We start from the raw sequence: 15907 nt of genomic DNA on the forward strand, positions 1-15907 counted from the left end.
CCGCCAAAAAATCTTCCAAACGGCCCAGTGGCGACCTCTCCTCTACTCCTTCCTCCAAAAGGCCACTGCCCGCCCCGCCTCCCCCACCTCCAACTGACCCCACTATGGATACCACCCCACCTCCCTCCTCTCCAGCCCCCTCCCTGTATACCTTTGTCCTCGCAAACCCTGATCCGAAATTCCTGGATGCCCGCACCCTCACCCTTGAAATCCGGAAGTACATCCCCAGTGCACCCATCACCCAACTTATCCCTCGCAGAGACTCTGTTCTCATCAAGTCTCCCTCTCCATCCTTCCATACTGATCTCCTCCGGCGCCTTCCCCGCATCACCTTTGGGCCCCACGCATCCCTCACCCCATTCCTTACCTCCTCCTCTCCTCGCCAACCCCAACCGCCTCGTCGTCCGCCGACCCTCACTGCCGTCATCACAAAACTCAGCCCTGTGGTCACGGAGGCTGAGGTGTTGGCGGAACTGAATGCCCACCCCTCCCTGGAAATCCGCTCTGCCCGCCGTATTTACAACTCCTCTGGCCCTACTTTCCTCATGCGTATCTTTACAGAGTCCGCCTCCTCCATCGACCACCTCCTCACGCAGGGAGCCCTGATTTTCAACCGCCGCCACCCTGTTGACCCGTCCCGTTCCCCTCCTCAATCTTACCGCTGCCAGCGTTGTCTTCTGTACAATGACCACCTCACCCAGAACTGCAAAAACCCACCCACCTGCCCCCATTGTAAAGCCTCCCACTTCCTCAAACAGTGTCCCAACCTCGCCTCCCCCCCATCCTGCAACACCTGCAATGAACCTCACCCCACCTATTCCTCCAAATGCAAAGCCAAGCCCCCTCCCACCAACCCTGAACTCACTGTCCCCCTTCGCCCCATTGACCCACCTATCCACCCTAACAATTCCCTCCGCCCTCCCCCTACGGCAGAAGACATCATCCGGTTCCTCACCGTCGTCCTGCAGAACATCCACCCCTTCCAGCGCCCCCACACACTCCAGCAGATTTCCCTCGCTGCCCGCTCTGTTTTCCACTTAAACACCTACGCCACATACTCCCACAACCAGGCCCACTTTACCTTCACCCGTCTAGACACCCTCGTTTAAGCCCCTCTCCCCTTCCCGCACCCTTCCCGCACCCACTCTCATGGCTCGTCAACAGTATCGTCTCCTCTACCGCAACATTCGCTCCCTCCTTGCAAACAAATACCTCTTCATGCATACCCTCTCCCAGCACCAGGTTGACTCCTTCATCCTTAATGAAACCTTCCTCCAACCCCACCATGTGGTCCGCATCTCCCCTTATCTCCTTCACCGCACTGACAATCCCCTTCCCCTAGCTCGAGGCGGGGTCGCTATCGGCCACCTCCGGCATCTCCCTGTCCGGCCACAACCCCTCCTCAATGACCCAACTGAACACCTTCTCCTCAGCCTCTTTTTTCCCTCCCTCACCGTCACCTGTGCCACTATCTATATTCGCCCCGCAGCTCCTCTCCCCTTTGACTTCATTTCCCATGTTGACCGTACCTTCTCCACCTATGTGATCGCCGCTGACCTCAACATCCACAGCCGTGACCCTGCCACCCTTCGGCGGTGGCATCAGTTCCTTGCCACCCTCCATGGTGACCTTGTTCCTCTCCCACAGCACACCCGTCCTGCAAGTAACTCCACCCCCGATGTTATCCTCGCTTCCCCCAACCTCCTTGGTCGCATTGCCGTTGATGTCCTCGATCCCGTCGGTAGTGACCATCTCCCTGTCCTTCTCACCATCTCCTCTACCCGTCCTGCCACTGCAGCCGCCCGCCCCCCTGCCCCTCCAAAGACTGTCCATGACTACCACCGTGCCAATTGGGATGCCTACCGGGAATCCATTGCCTTACAGGTCGACAGCCACCCCCTCACTTTCCACCACCCTGATGACATCACCCATGCCTCTTCCTTCCTCCAGAAGACCATCACTGACGCTGTGGAGGCTCATGTCCCTACCAAACTCATCCACCCTCACCGCCCTACGCTTCCTCCGCAGGCCGTCCTTCTTCTGCGTGAATCCCGCAGGCTCTACCGCTCCTTCCTCCGCACTCGTGACCGGGATACTCTCACCCGCCACCGGCAATTACAGCGACATATCCGGAACCTCCTTACAGCAAAGAAACGCCGGGACTGGCGTCAGACATGCACACGCCTCAACTCCACCCTCCCTGTCAACTCCTCCAAGTACTGGTCAGCCTTCCACCGCCTTACTGGTAGCCATCCCACCCCGCATTACCCCATCCTCCATGCTGATCGCCCTTTTCCTGACAACCTCAGTAAGGCTAACCATTTTGCTTCCCACCTATCCGAGGTCTTCTCCATTCCTGACGATCCCCATTTTGATTACTCCCTCTTCCCCACTGTCCTTGACCGCACTGACACCTCGGTCCCCCCGCTCGCCCCTAGCTTCCAGTACTTGGATCGGCTACCCCCCTCCGACATCAACACTCCCATCACCATGCAAGACATCACACTCGTCCTCCGCTCCAAACGCAACACCGCCCCTGGTCATGATGGCGTCACCTACCGTCACCTCAAGGAATCCCCTCCATCCTTCCTGTCTGTCCTTGCTACCCTATACAATGTCCTCCTCTCCACTGGATTTTACCCTGACCTGTGGAAGACTTCCCGTGTCCTGCTGTTCCCTAAGCCTAACAAACCCCCCTCTGCTACCTCTTCCTATCGTCCAATCTGCCTCACCTCCGTGTTCAGTAAGGTCTTTGAGGCCATCCTCTCTCGCCGTATCCACTGCCACCTTAACCAGCACCGCCTCCTTCCTCTTACCCAATGTGGCTTCCGGCCTTCCTTCTCTGCTGACGACCAGCTCCTTAACCTTACCCATCTTCTTTCCCTCCAACTTAACTCCCGTCGCTCTGCTATCTTTGTTTCCCTTGACCTCCAGAACGCCTATGACCGTGTCTGGCATCCCGGGCTCCTTTTCAAACTCCAGACCTATGCTCTCCCCATCAACTTCGTCCGTCTCGTTGCTTCCTTCCTCTCCCATCGTCCCTCCTATGTGACTATCCACAATTCCAACTCCCGTACTTTCTACCCCTCTGCCGGCGTGCCCCAAGGTTCTGTCCTTTCCCCTCTCCTCTATCTCCTGTACACTGCTGATATGCCCAAACCTCCCCCTCCTGTTCATCTTCTCCAGTTCGCTGATGACACCGCCTTCCTAGCCCTTTATCCTACCCTTCAACGGTCCCAACGTACTCTCCAAACCCACATTGACCAATTCACCGCTTGGTGCAACCAGTGGTTCCTCCGTGTTAATCCCTCCAAGACCCAGGCGATCATCATAGGCCGCACCACCCGTTCCTTCCGCCTCCATGATTTCTACCTCACCATTTATGGCCGTCCTATCCACCTCACTCCTACCCTCAAATACCTTGGCCTCACCCTCGACCGCCACCTCACCTGGACTCCCCATCTCCTTACCATCCAAAACAAAGCTCACCACCGCCTCCGCCTCCTGAAACTCCTGTCCGGCCGGACATGGGGTCTGCATCCTTCTACCATCCTCCACACCTACAAATCCATGATCCGCCCCATCCTTTGTTATGCCAGCATCGCTTGGATTTCCGCCCCTCCCCGGTTCTATAACGCCCTCCAAATCCTCGAACGCCATGCGCTCCGCCTCGCCTTCCGCATCCGCCTTCCGTCCCCCACGCGCATCCTCTATGACCTCATCCCCTTCCCCCACCTTCTCCTTTTCCTTGAACACATCCGCACCCTCTATGTTGTCCGTCGCCTTGATCCCCCTCACCCCCTGGTGTCTCCCTTCCTCTCCACTCCCGACCAGTTGCCGCGCCTTTACCGTTGTGTCCCTCCCTCTCTCCATCTCCACACCCTCCATCTCCTTTCCCAACACAACTTCCACCGTCTACCGCTCCCGGATGATGAGCTTCGCCCTGACATCTACCCTTCCTACCAACTCTAACCCCCTCTTCCTGCCTCCTCCTCGGGGCTCCCTCTCCTCCCCCTCCCTCCTTCTGAGCGGATTTCCCCTCCCCCTCCATCTCTTGTGCCTTCTTTCAGTGTCTCTGCGCTCCCTCCTGCCCTGTCTTCCCTTTTCCTCTCCCACCCCATGTGTCTCCTGCCTCTTCGTGAACCCACGGTTACTCCTCCTCCCTTCCTCCCGCCGCTTCCCCAGCTGCCCCATGCTCTCCCCTCCTTTTCCATCCTCTCTGCCCTTTCCCTCGGCAGGTCCCACCTGGTAGTTTTATTCTTCGTCGTGTGTGCTCCGAGTGGGTTTTAAGTGTGTTGTTTCGGAGTGTTTTTAATACTGTGGCCGACTTTTAACCTGTGCCTGTGCCTCTAGTGACTTCCGTGTGTTTTAAGAATCACCAATTGTGTTTTTTAACTTTCTGGTGACTTTTTTTAACTGTCCCCAATGAACGTCTACATATCAGTGTATTTTTACCTCCATTTTCTCCCCTTATATTGCTTTATATTCCCCTTTTTTACCTCCTTATGTATGTATTATTTTATTCTTGTTTTAATTGTCCTGTCACTCGGCTGAAGAGCGGCGGATTGTGCTGCTGACAGCCCTCCCCTGCCCATATGGGGCAGGGGAATGAAATCACAATAAAGAAAAAAAAAAAAAAAAAAAAAAACTGCTGCTTTTGGGAGTCTCCGGAGAATGCCGACGTGAAATACTTAGTTCTTGTGATGTATTTTCTACCCCTGATACAGACCCTCGCGGCTGTCGTCGTCGTCGTCGTCGTCGTCGGCGCCGCCGCCGCTTTGGTAATAGCGGCAACTCGCCATTGTATCTCATAGGGTGAGGTACCTTCTGCAACCGACTGAGATGGCACTAAGCGATTGAAGCTGATTTGCACGCTCTTGTTTGATGAGCGTCATAAGGGCTTGAATGTAACTTGCGATGGGACACAGCAAGAAGTAGCGTCGCATTTTTAGTACTGAAATTGGAGAATTGCGTCAAAGATGGTAAATTCATTCCGGGAAGTGCACAAATGGCGGTAATGAGGTGTGTTTGGGGAAGCGTATTGCGCCAGTGACCGTGTGGCCTAATGGATAAGGCGTCGGACTTCGGATCCGAAGATTGCAGGTTCGAATCCTGTCACGGTCGAGTTTTTCCAGTTCTGCAAAAGATGCATGCTGTTTTACTGTGTTGTTTGAGTACTACAAAACTAGTTGAAAGTTGCTGCTGTCCGCTTCCTGGCTGCAAACCGGCGTCTACCTGAAGCTCAAGCAAGACAAGGGTGATCTGTAGCGAAATTTTCGGCACAGAGCCGTTCAGGAGAGTTTTTGTTGGAACTACTGCGTCTGATTCAGGGCCCAAGAGCTACGCCACAGGCGTCTGCGCACAGTCGAGCATGTGTGTTGAATAATGGTGCTGATAGCCACGTATCATTTGAAGCAGATTTGATGCCTTTCGGAGACAATTTTTCATTGAATGGGATTGTAGCTCATTTGTGGCAGCAGGAGATAAGCTGTAGTCAAAAGGATCTTCCATAGATGGTCGCAGGTCCCATCAGTATTGTATGGCTCGTAAAGCATTGTGTGGAGCCCGGCTAGCTCAGTCGGTAGAGCATGAGACTCTTAATCTCAGGGTCGTGGGTTCGAGCCCCACGCTGGGCGGCGCAAAATTTTGTGTCTACGCGGATGCAACCTGCGCCCCTCTCGTGAGCCTTGCGTAACGAACGTAACGGGTTACGACGATGCCTAGCTTCGTATGAATATCAGAGGAATGGTATTTGAAGCTGAAAGTAACTCTGAAATGAAATAAATGTGTTGTTTTGGAATTTTAGGTGTACATCGATATCGTGTGAGATGTGTAGGAAAGCAGCAGCTGTGCTAACTAAATGCAAATAATGGTCGCTAATGCGGTGCGTTTCCAGCTGAAGATCTCCGATTCACTAGTCCATAAGAACAAAGTACCCGAAAAGCGCGCTAGGAGGCGCCTCCTTAGCTCAGTGGCAGAGCGCTGGTCTAGTAAACCAGAGGTCGTGAGTTCGATCCTCACAGGAGGCAAATGAATTTTGTAAAAGCCCCTCCCACCGTGGCCCTTTCGAAAAAAGCGGTCAAGGATAAAACAAATTATAAATGGGTGCGGTATTTAAGAAATGCTCTCGCAAATGAATAGTGCGAATGGTGCTATTAAAGTAGGCACCAGAAACTGCTGCTTTTGGGAGTCTCCGGAGAATGCCGACGTGAAATACTTAGTTCTTGTGATGTATTTTCTACCCCTGATACAGACCCTCGCGGCTGTCGTCGTCGTCGTCGGCGCCGCCGCCGCTTTGGTAATAGCGGCAACTCGCCATTGTATCTCATAGGGTGAGGTACCTTCTGCAACCGACTGAGATGGCACTAAGCGATTGAAGCTGATTTGCACGCTCTTGTTTGATGAGCGTCATAAGGGCTTGAATGTAACTTGCGATGGGACACAGCAAGAAGTAGCGTCGCATTTTTAGTACTGAAATTGGAGAATTGCGTCAAAGATGGTAAATTCATTCCGGGAAGTGCACAAATGGCGGTAATGAGGTGTGTTTGGGGAAGCGTATTGCGCCAGTGACCGTGTGGCCTAATGGATAAGGCGTCGGACTTCGGATCCGAAGATTGCAGGTTCGAATCCTGTCACGGTCGAGTTTTTCCAGTTCTGCAAAAGATGCATGCTGTTTTACTGTGTTGTTTGAGTACCACAAAACTAGTTGAAAGTTGCTGCTGTCCGCTTCCTGGCTGCAAACCGGCGTCTACCTGAAGCTCAAGCAAGACAAGGGTGATCTGTAGCGAAATTTTCGGCACAGAGCCGTTCAGGAGAGTTTTTGTTGGAACTACTGCGTCTGATTCAGGGCCCAAGAGCTACGCCACAGGCGTCTGCGCACAGTCGAGCATGTGTGTTGAATAATGGTGCTGATAGCCACGTATCATTTGAAGCAGATTTGATGCCTTTCGGAGACAATTTTTCATTGAATGGGATTGTAGCTCATTTGTGGCAGCAGGAGATAAGCTGTAGTCAAAAGGATCTTCCATAGATGGTCGCAGGTCCCATCAGTATTGTATGGCTCGTAAAGCATTGTGTGGAGCCCGGCTAGCTCAGTCGGTAGAGCATGAGACTCTTAATCTCAGGGTCGTGGGTTCGAGCCCCACGCTGGGCGGCGCAAAATTTTGTGTCTACGCGGATGCAACCTGCGCCCCTCTCGTGAGCCTTGCGTAACGAACGTAACGGGTTACGACGATGCCTAGCTTCGTATGAATATCAGAGGAATGGTATTTGAAGCTGAAAGTAACTCTGAAATGAAATAAATGTGTTGTTTTGGAATTTTAGGTGTACATCGATATCGTGTGAGATGTGTAGGAAAGCAGCAGCTGTGCTAACTAAATGCAAATAATGGTCGCTAATGCGGTGCGTTTCCAGCTGAAGATCTCCGATTCACTAGTCCATAAGAACAAAGTACCCGAAAAGCGCGCTAGGAGGCGCCTCCTTAGCTCAGTGGCAGAGCGCTGGTCTAGTAAACCAGAGGTCGTGAGTTCGATCCTCACAGGAGGCAAATGAATTTTGTAAAAGCCCCTCCCACCGTGGCCCTTTCGAAAAAAGCGGTCAAGGATAAAACAAATTATAAATGGGTGCGGTATTTAAGAAATGCTCTCGCAAATGAATAGTGCGAATGGTGCTATTAAAGTAGGCACCAGAAACTGCTGCTTTTGGGAGTCTCCGGAGAATGCCGACGTGAAATACTTAGTTCTTGTGATGTATTTTCTACCCCTGATACAGACCCTCGCGGCTGTCGTCGTCGTCGGCGCCGCCGCCGCTTTGGTAATAGCGGCAACTCGCCATTGTATCTCATAGGGTGAGGTACCTTCTGCAACCGACTGAGATGGCACTAAGCGATTGAAGCTGATTTGCACGCTCTTGTTTGATGAGCGTCATAAGGGCTTGAATGTAACTTGCGATGGGACACAGCAAGAAGTAGCGTCGCATTTTTAGTACTGAAATTGGAGAATTGCGTCAAAGATGGTAAATTCATTCCGGGAAGTGCACAAATGGCGGTAATGAGGTGTGTTTGGGGAAGCGTATTGCGCCAGTGACCGTGTGGCCTAATGGATAAGGCGTCGGACTTCGGATCCGAAGATTGCAGGTTCGAATCCTGTCACGGTCGAGTTTTTCCAGTTCTGCAAAAGATGCATGCTGTTTTACTGTGTTGTTTGAGTACTACAAAACTAGTTGAAAGTTGCTGCTGTCCGCTTCCTGGCTGCAAACCGGCGTCTACCTGAAGCTCAAGCAAGACAAGGGTGATCTGTAGCGAAATTTTCGGCACAGAGCCGTTCAGGAGAGTTTTTGTTGGAACTACTGCGTCTGATTCAGGGCCCAAGAGCTACGCCACAGGCGTCTGCGCACAGTCGAGCATGTGTGTTGAATAATGGTGCTGATAGCCACGTATCATTTGAAGCAGATTTGATGCCTTTCGGAGACAATTTTTCATTGAATGGGATTGTAGCTCATTTGTGGCAGCAGGAGATAAGCTGTAGTCAAAAGGATCTTCCATAGATGGTCGCAGGTCCCATCAGTATTGTATGGCTCGTAAAGCATTGTGTGGAGCCCGGCTAGCTCAGTCGGTAGAGCATGAGACTCTTAATCTCAGGGTCGTGGGTTCGAGCCCCACGCTGGGCGGCGCAAAATTTTGTGTCTACGCGGATGCAACCTGCGCCCCTCTCGTGAGCCTTGCGTAACGAACGTAACGGGTTACGACGATGCCTAGCTTCGTATGAATATCAGAGGAATGGTATTTGAAGCTGAAAGTAACTCTGAAATGAAATAAATGTGTTGTTTTGGAATTTTAGGTGTACATCGATATCGTGTGAGATGTGTAGGAAAGCAGCAGCTGTGCTAACTAAATGCAAATAATGGTCGCTAATGCGGTGCGTTTCCAGCTGAAGATCTCCGATTCACTAGTCCATAAGAACAAAGTACCCGAAAAGCGCGCTAGGAGGCGCCTCCTTAGCTCAGTGGCAGAGCGCTGGTCTAGTAAACCAGAGGTCGTGAGTTCGATCCTCACAGGAGGCAAATGAATTTTGTAAAAGCCCCTCCCACCGTGGCCCTTTCGAAAAAAGCGGTCAAGGATAAAACAAATTATAAATGGGTGCGGTATTTAAGAAATGCTCTCGCAAATGAATAGTGCGAATGGTGCTATTAAAGTAGGCACCAGAAACTGCTGCTTTTGGGAGTCTCCGGAGAATGCCGACGTGAAATACTTAGTTCTTGTGATGTATTTTCTACCCCTGATACAGACCCTCGCGGCTGTCGTCGTCGTCGTCGGCGCCGCCGCCGCTTTGGTAATAGCGGCAACTCGCCATTGTATCTCATAGGGTGAGGTACCTTCTGCAACCGACTGAGATGGCACTAAGCGATTGAAGCTGATTTGCACGCTCTTGTTTGATGAGCGTCATAAGGGCTTGAATGTAACTTGCGATGGGACACAGCAAGAAGTAGCGTCGCATTTTTAGTACTGAAATTGGAGAATTGCGTCAAAGATGGTAAATTCATTCCGGGAAGTGCACAAATGGCGGTAATGAGGTGTGTTTGGGGAAGCGTATTGCGCCAGTGACCGTGTGGCCTAATGGATAAGGCGTCGGACTTCGGATCCGAAGATTGCAGGTTCGAATCCTGTCACGGTCGAGTTTTTCCAGTTCTGCAAAAGATGCATGCTGTTTTACTGTGTTGTTTGAGTACTACAAAACTAGTTGAAAGTTGCTGCTGTCCGCTTCCTGGCTGCAAACCGGCGTCTACCTGAAGCTCAAGCAAGACAAGGGTGATCTGTAGCGAAATTTTCGGCACAGAGCCGTTCAGGAGAGTTTTTGTTGGAACTACTGCGTCTGATTCAGGGCCCAAGAGCTACGCCACAGGCGTCTGCGCACAGTCGAGCATGTGTGTTGAATAATGGTGCTGATAGCCACGTATCATTTGAAGCAGATTTGATGCCTTTCGGAGACAATTTTTCATTGAATGGGATTGTAGCTCATTTGTGGCAGCAGGAGATAAGCTGTAGTCAAAAGGATCTTCCATAGATGGTCGCAGGTCCCATCAGTATTGTATGGCTCGTAAAGCATTGTGTGGAGCCCGGCTAGCTCAGTCGGTAGAGCATGAGACTCTTAATCTCAGGGTCGTGGGTTCGAGCCCCACGCTGGGCGGCGCAAAATTTTGTGTCTACGCGGATGCAACCTGCGCCCCTCTCGTGAGCCTTGCGTAACGAACGTAACGGGTTACGACGATGCCTAGCTTCGTATGAATATCAGAGGAATGGTATTTGAAGCTGAAAGTAACTCTGAAATGAAATAAATGTGTTGTTTTGGAATTTTAGGTGTACATCGATATCGTGTGAGATGTGTAGGAAAGCAGCAGCTGTGCTAACTAAATGCAAATAATGGTCGCTAATGCGGTGCGTTTCCAGCTGAAGATCTCCGATTCACTAGTCCATAAGAACAAAGTACCCGAAAAGCGCGCTAGGAGGCGCCTCCTTAGCTCAGTGGCAGAGCGCTGGTCTAGTAAACCAGAGGTCGTGAGTTCGATCCTCACAGGAGGCAAATGAATTTTGTAAAAGCCCCTCCCACCGTGGCCCTTTCGAAAAAAGCGGTCAAGGATAAAACAAATTATAAATGGGTGCGGTATTTAAGAAATGCTCTCGCAAATGAATAGTGCGAATGGTGCTATTAAAGTAGGCACCAGAAACTGCTGCTTTTGGGAGTCTCCGGAGAATGCCGACGTGAAATACTTAGTTCTTGTGATGTATTTTCTACCCCTGATACAGACCCTCGCGGCTGTCGTCGTCGTCGTCGGCGCCGCCGCCGCTTTGGTAATAGCGGCAACTCGCCATTGTATCTCATAGGGTGAGGTACCTTCTGCAACCGACTGAGATGGCACTAAGCGATTGAAGCTGATTTGCACGCTCTTGTTTGATGAGCGTCATAAGGGCTTGAATGTAACTTGCGATGGGACACAGCAAGAAGTAGCGTCGCATTTTTAGTACTGAAATTGGAGAATTGCGTCAAAGATGGTAAATTCATTCCGGGAAGTGCACAAATGGCGGTAATGAGGTGTGTTTGGGGAAGCGTATTGCGCCAGTGACCGTGTGGCCTAATGGATAAGGCGTCGGACTTCGGATCCGAAGATTGCAGGTTCGAATCCTGTCACGGTCGAGTTTTTCCAGTTCTGCAAAAGATGCATGCTGTTTTACTGTGTTGTTTGAGTACTACAAAACTAGTTGAAAGTTGCTGCTGTCCGCTTCCTGGCTGCAAACCGGCGTCTACCTGAAGCTCAAGCAAGACAAGGGTGATCTGTAGCGAAATTTTCGGCACAGAGCCGTTCAGGAGAGTTTTTGTTGGAACTACTGCGTCTGATTCAGGGCCCAAGAGCTACGCCACAGGCGTCTGCGCACAGTCGAGCATGTGTGTTGAATAATGGTGCTGATAGCCACGTATCATTTGAAGCAGATTTGATGCCTTTCGGAGACAATTTTTCATTGAATGGGATTGTAGCTCATTTGTGGCAGCAGGAGATAAGCTGTAGTCAAAAGGATCTTCCATAGATGGTCGCAGGTCCCATCAGTATTGTATGGCTCGTAAAGCATTGTGTGGAGCCCGGCTAGCTCAGTCGGTAGAGCATGAGACTCTTAATCTCAGGGTCGTGGGTTCGAGCCCCACGCTGGGCGGCGCAAAATTTTGTGTCTACGCGGATGCAACCTGCGCCCCTCTCGTGAGCCTTGCGTAACGAACGTAACGGGTTACGACGATGCCTAGCTTCGTATGAATATCAGAGGAATGGTATTTGAAGCTGAAAGTAACTCTGAAATGAAATAAATGTGTTGTTTTGGAATTTTAGGTGTACATCGATATCGTGTGAGATGTGTAGGAAAGCAGCAGCTGTGCTAACTAAATGCAAATAATGGTCGCTAATGCGGTGCGTTTCCAGCTGAAGATCTCCGATTCACTAGTCCATAAGAACAAAGTACCCGAAAAGCGCGCTAGGAGGCGCCTCCTTAGCTCAGTGGCAGAGCGCTGGTCTAGTAAACCAGAGGTCGTGAGTTCGATCCTCACAGGAGGCAAATGAATTTTGTAAAAGCCCCTCCCACCGTGGCCCTTTCGAAAAAAGCGGTCAAGGATAAAACAAATTATAAATGGGTGCGGTATTTAAGAAATGCTCTCGCAAATGAATAGTGCGAATGGTGCTATTAAAGTAGGCACCAGAAACTGCTGCTTTTGGGAGTCTCCGGAGAATGCCGACGTGAAATACTTAGTTCTTGTGATGTATTTTCTACCCCTGATACAGACCCTCGCGGCTGTCGTCGTCGTCGTCGGCGCCGCCGCCGCTTTGGTAATAGCGGCAACTCGCCATTGTATCTCATAGGGTGAGGTACCTTCTGCAACCGACTGAGATGGCACTAAGCGATTGAAGCTGATTTGCACGCTCTTGTTTGATGAGCGTCATAAGGGCTTGAATGTAACTTGCGATGGGACACAGCAAGAAGTAGCGTCGCATTTTTAGTACTGAAATTGGAGAATTGCGTCAAAGATGGTAAATTCATTCCGGGAAGTGCACAAATGGCGGTAATGAGGTGTGTTTGGGGAAGCGTATTGCGCCAGTGACCGTGTGGCCTAATGGATACAGTCTGCCTGCAGCGGCGGTGGCGTGCGGTTGTCTGTGCTCGCGCTGTGGCTGGCTTGTTTATTTCTGCAGGGTAAGTCGCTCGCTAGCAGCGGTTATTCTTGCGTTTGTGGAATGACGTTGAGAATTCAGTGATGGCACATGCTATGAGAAAAGACACTTTGAAGTTAACGTTCGAAAACACGTTTGCCCGGCCAACCTCCTTCGAAGTCGAAGATTTCCTCGAAGACGTGATGAAAATTGGACTCGATGAGATTATCGGTATACATTTGTCGATTCTGTCTAGTACCGTTTATATCAAGATGAGAGATGCCGAGTTTTGTGACAAACTAGTTGAATCCTATAGTTCCGGTTTGAAGTTTAAGCATAGTGATGGCAATGTTGGTGTCGTTACTGTTTCCCACGCCGGGCTTGGACTTCGAACAATTCGTATTTTTGAACTACCATTTGAGGTCCCAGCAGAACAGATTAATGTTGCGATATCGCCGTATGGCAAAGTTTTGAGCAACTTTGCAGAACGTTGGTCTCCGGCACATAAGTATCCGGTCCTGAATGGCGTCAGGCAGCTTAAAGTTGACTTGCAACGCCATATTCCGTCGTACGTCACGGTTTGTGGGTACCGTGCCGTCGTAATGTATGATGGCCAACCTCGGACGTGTGCCAGATGTAACTCGACGGGACATGTTCGTGCGGAATGTTTACAGCGTCGTGTGGTTCAACTGCCAACTGGAGAGAGTGTTAGCCCCCCCGCGATGTCAACTTTAGCGCCATCGTATGTGTCGGTTGCCCGCGGTGAGCCGTCAATCCAACCGACTCGCGATACACCTGCCGGACCCAGTCGCATCGTTAATGTGACATCTCCGGACACGCCAGTCGCATCCGAGATAGCTGCTTCTGAAACCCATGACACTAACAGGACCAGTGATATGGCGGTGGACCAACCCTCACGGGGTGCTGAGTTGGCGGAGGTGTCCATGGCTCCTGCTCCCATGTCTGAACAAGTCACTGAAACGATGCCCAACTCTGACACAGTAATACGGGGTACTCGATCTCCGAAGAAAAATAAAAAACGGAGGATGGCTCACCAAGGTGCGGAAGATACAGCACCGAGCTTGCGGGGAAAGGCTAAATTAATCGGCCAGAACTTAAAAGAAGGCCCCGAAGACGCTGCCGCCTCGCCTTCGCGCTCGCGTGACACAACACGATCAGACGACACCATGTCGGAGACTTCCACGATGTTCGACAGCGGACCAGATGAGACGCCGCCTCCGCACATTGAGCCACAGGATACGAATCCACCAGTTCCTGAGCCAGTAGGCACCCTTTCCTCTCCCAATTGGGCAGACGAGTGTGAAACGCATGCAGCTGATGTAGAGATGCAGGATGATTCCACACCCTCGACCGGCTCCTTGCCCCCCGTATCAGCAGTTGATGGCAACAACGTCCACGTGGCCATGGCTACTCAAACGACCGACACGGTCGGCGCCTCCAATTGATGGCTGTATGACGCATCCTATTGTCTGCTCCTTTCGTTCCATCAATCTATGACCACCTTGCAGGCCTACAAGATCCTGACTCTCAATATAAATAAGATACGTAGTGATTTGAATCTGAAAAACTTACAAGACTTGTTATACGCAGCCGACATAGATATTGCAATGCTTCAGGAAGTGAGTGATATCAGGTTAGACCACATAGCCGGGTATAACGCTTTCGTGAACCCTGGCAACGGTTTCGAACTTGGAACAGCATTACTGTTAAAAGAAGGGATCATTGCAAATTGTGAGGCCAAACTGGTGACCGGAAGAGGGATAGCAGTAACTGTCAATGACATCAGACTGATTAATATTTACGCACCTTCTGGGTCCAGTAACAGGCAACGCCGTGCAGAATTTTTTCGCCACGAGATCCTTCCGCTCTTCGGGACCAATTACAGTGATGTCATTTTTGGCGGCGATTTCAATTGTGTGCTTCGTCAAACAGATCAAACTCCACACTTTAATCGGTGTGTTGAATTAGAACAGATCATTCAAGACCTCCGTTTCACTGACACTTGGACGTCCACGCACGGCGTGGCAGTGGGTTTTACGCATGTTACCAATCATTCGGCAAGTAGGTTAGATAGAATTTACATAACGCGTAATTTAACGCAACACCTGCTACACACCGAAATATGGCCTACTGTGTTTTCCGATCATGCTGCCTATATCTGTACCGTCAACATGCAAAAACAGGAAACATACCGGAGTCGAGGGTTATGGAAGTTCAACATCGCACATTTGCATGATCCTGCATGTCGAGAAGCCTTCCTGTCCACCTGGACGGCATGTGAACGCAAATTCAATTCCTACAACTCCGCGATCGAGTGGTGGCTAAAATGCGCCAAACCACAAATTAGGAAAACTTTCATGTTTTACTCCCGTCAGAAAACTCAGTGGCAAAAACGGACGATGGAATTCTACTTTCAGTGTCTTCGGGAGTTGTATACATCTGACGCGACCGTCATCGGCAATTTTGCAAAGATCAAACGAATTCAGGCAAAACTTTTAACGCTGCAACGGAAACAGTTGGAAGGTTTTCAAATTCGGGCGCGAGTTCCTAAGACGGTGCAAGAAGAAGAAGCTGCCATGTATCACATGTTACGTGAAAGTCGACGAGGCAGTCGGAAAATCATTACACAAATCCGAACCAGCGCCGGTGCAATAGTTACTACACAAAGTGAAATTATGCGTGCGATTGAAGAGTACTATCGAGACCTGATGTCCAATAAAATGACGGATGATACCGTGTTTGCGGATTTTGCGACAAATTTATCACGGAAACTCAGCCCCACAGAGGCGACTCAGCTGCTGACGGAGGTGACAGAAGACGAATTAACAGACATTATCCTAAGGAGTCCGAAGAATAAATCTCCTGGCTGCGATGGACTACCTGCTGAAGTATATCAAGCCTTCTGGCCGCAGATGAAATCGAAACTACTTGCAATAAGTCACGAACTAATGAACCCTCAAACCGTTATTCCGCAGGAATTTCGCCAAGGAATTGTTGTCTTACTGCCCAAGACGCCGTGCAGTAACACCCTCACAAACCTGAGACCTCTCACATTATTAAATAGTGATTATAAACTATTCGCCCGTGTTCTGAGCCAACGGCTCAAAACTGTCATGACCACAATCACAGGTCCGTATCAAACGAGTGTCGGTAGCGGTAGATCTATTTACCACACGCTCACGGATTACCGAGATATCATTGC

At 50.6% G+C, this 15907-nt stretch overlaps 15 non-coding genes across 15 annotated transcripts; all 15 read left to right on the forward strand.

Annotated features, from left to right (window-relative positions):
- The first annotated feature begins 5051 nt into the window (after window positions 1–5051).
- On the forward strand, window positions 5052–5124 carry Trnar-ucg (transfer RNA arginine (anticodon UCG)). The gene has a single exon. It is a non-coding gene; the product is annotated as a tRNA-Arg (tRNA).
- A 439-nt stretch (window positions 5125–5563) lies between these two features.
- Trnak-cuu (transfer RNA lysine (anticodon CUU)) lies at window positions 5564–5636 on the forward strand. Its single transcript has one exon. It is a non-coding gene; the product is annotated as a tRNA-Lys (tRNA).
- A 321-nt stretch (window positions 5637–5957) lies between these two features.
- Trnat-agu (transfer RNA threonine (anticodon AGU)) lies at window positions 5958–6029 on the forward strand. The gene has a single exon. It is a non-coding gene; the product is annotated as a tRNA-Thr (tRNA).
- A 539-nt stretch (window positions 6030–6568) lies between these two features.
- On the forward strand, window positions 6569–6641 carry Trnar-ucg (transfer RNA arginine (anticodon UCG)). The gene has a single exon. It is a non-coding gene; the product is annotated as a tRNA-Arg (tRNA).
- A 439-nt stretch (window positions 6642–7080) lies between these two features.
- Trnak-cuu (transfer RNA lysine (anticodon CUU)) lies at window positions 7081–7153 on the forward strand. The gene has a single exon. It is a non-coding gene; the product is annotated as a tRNA-Lys (tRNA).
- A 321-nt stretch (window positions 7154–7474) lies between these two features.
- Trnat-agu (transfer RNA threonine (anticodon AGU)) lies at window positions 7475–7546 on the forward strand. Its single transcript has one exon. It is a non-coding gene; the product is annotated as a tRNA-Thr (tRNA).
- Window positions 7547–8082: 536 nt separating this feature from the next.
- On the forward strand, window positions 8083–8155 carry Trnar-ucg (transfer RNA arginine (anticodon UCG)). The gene has a single exon. It is a non-coding gene; the product is annotated as a tRNA-Arg (tRNA).
- A 439-nt stretch (window positions 8156–8594) lies between these two features.
- Trnak-cuu (transfer RNA lysine (anticodon CUU)) lies at window positions 8595–8667 on the forward strand. The gene has a single exon. It is a non-coding gene; the product is annotated as a tRNA-Lys (tRNA).
- Window positions 8668–8988: 321 nt separating this feature from the next.
- On the forward strand, window positions 8989–9060 carry Trnat-agu (transfer RNA threonine (anticodon AGU)). The gene has a single exon. It is a non-coding gene; the product is annotated as a tRNA-Thr (tRNA).
- Window positions 9061–9599: 539 nt separating this feature from the next.
- Window positions 9600–9672, forward strand: Trnar-ucg (transfer RNA arginine (anticodon UCG)). Its single transcript has one exon. It is a non-coding gene; the product is annotated as a tRNA-Arg (tRNA).
- Window positions 9673–10111: 439 nt separating this feature from the next.
- Trnak-cuu (transfer RNA lysine (anticodon CUU)) lies at window positions 10112–10184 on the forward strand. The gene has a single exon. It is a non-coding gene; the product is annotated as a tRNA-Lys (tRNA).
- Window positions 10185–10505: 321 nt separating this feature from the next.
- Window positions 10506–10577, forward strand: Trnat-agu (transfer RNA threonine (anticodon AGU)). Its single transcript has one exon. It is a non-coding gene; the product is annotated as a tRNA-Thr (tRNA).
- Window positions 10578–11116: 539 nt separating this feature from the next.
- Window positions 11117–11189, forward strand: Trnar-ucg (transfer RNA arginine (anticodon UCG)). The gene has a single exon. It is a non-coding gene; the product is annotated as a tRNA-Arg (tRNA).
- A 439-nt stretch (window positions 11190–11628) lies between these two features.
- Window positions 11629–11701, forward strand: Trnak-cuu (transfer RNA lysine (anticodon CUU)). Its single transcript has one exon. It is a non-coding gene; the product is annotated as a tRNA-Lys (tRNA).
- Window positions 11702–12022: 321 nt separating this feature from the next.
- Window positions 12023–12094, forward strand: Trnat-agu (transfer RNA threonine (anticodon AGU)). Its single transcript has one exon. It is a non-coding gene; the product is annotated as a tRNA-Thr (tRNA).
- Window positions 12095–15907: the final 3813 nt, after the last annotated feature.

Source organism: Schistocerca nitens, chromosome 8 (assembly GCF_023898315.1).
Source record: "Schistocerca nitens isolate TAMUIC-IGC-003100 chromosome 8, iqSchNite1.1, whole genome shotgun sequence".
In the NCBI taxonomy this organism is placed as follows: domain Eukaryota; kingdom Metazoa; phylum Arthropoda; class Insecta; order Orthoptera; family Acrididae; genus Schistocerca; species Schistocerca nitens.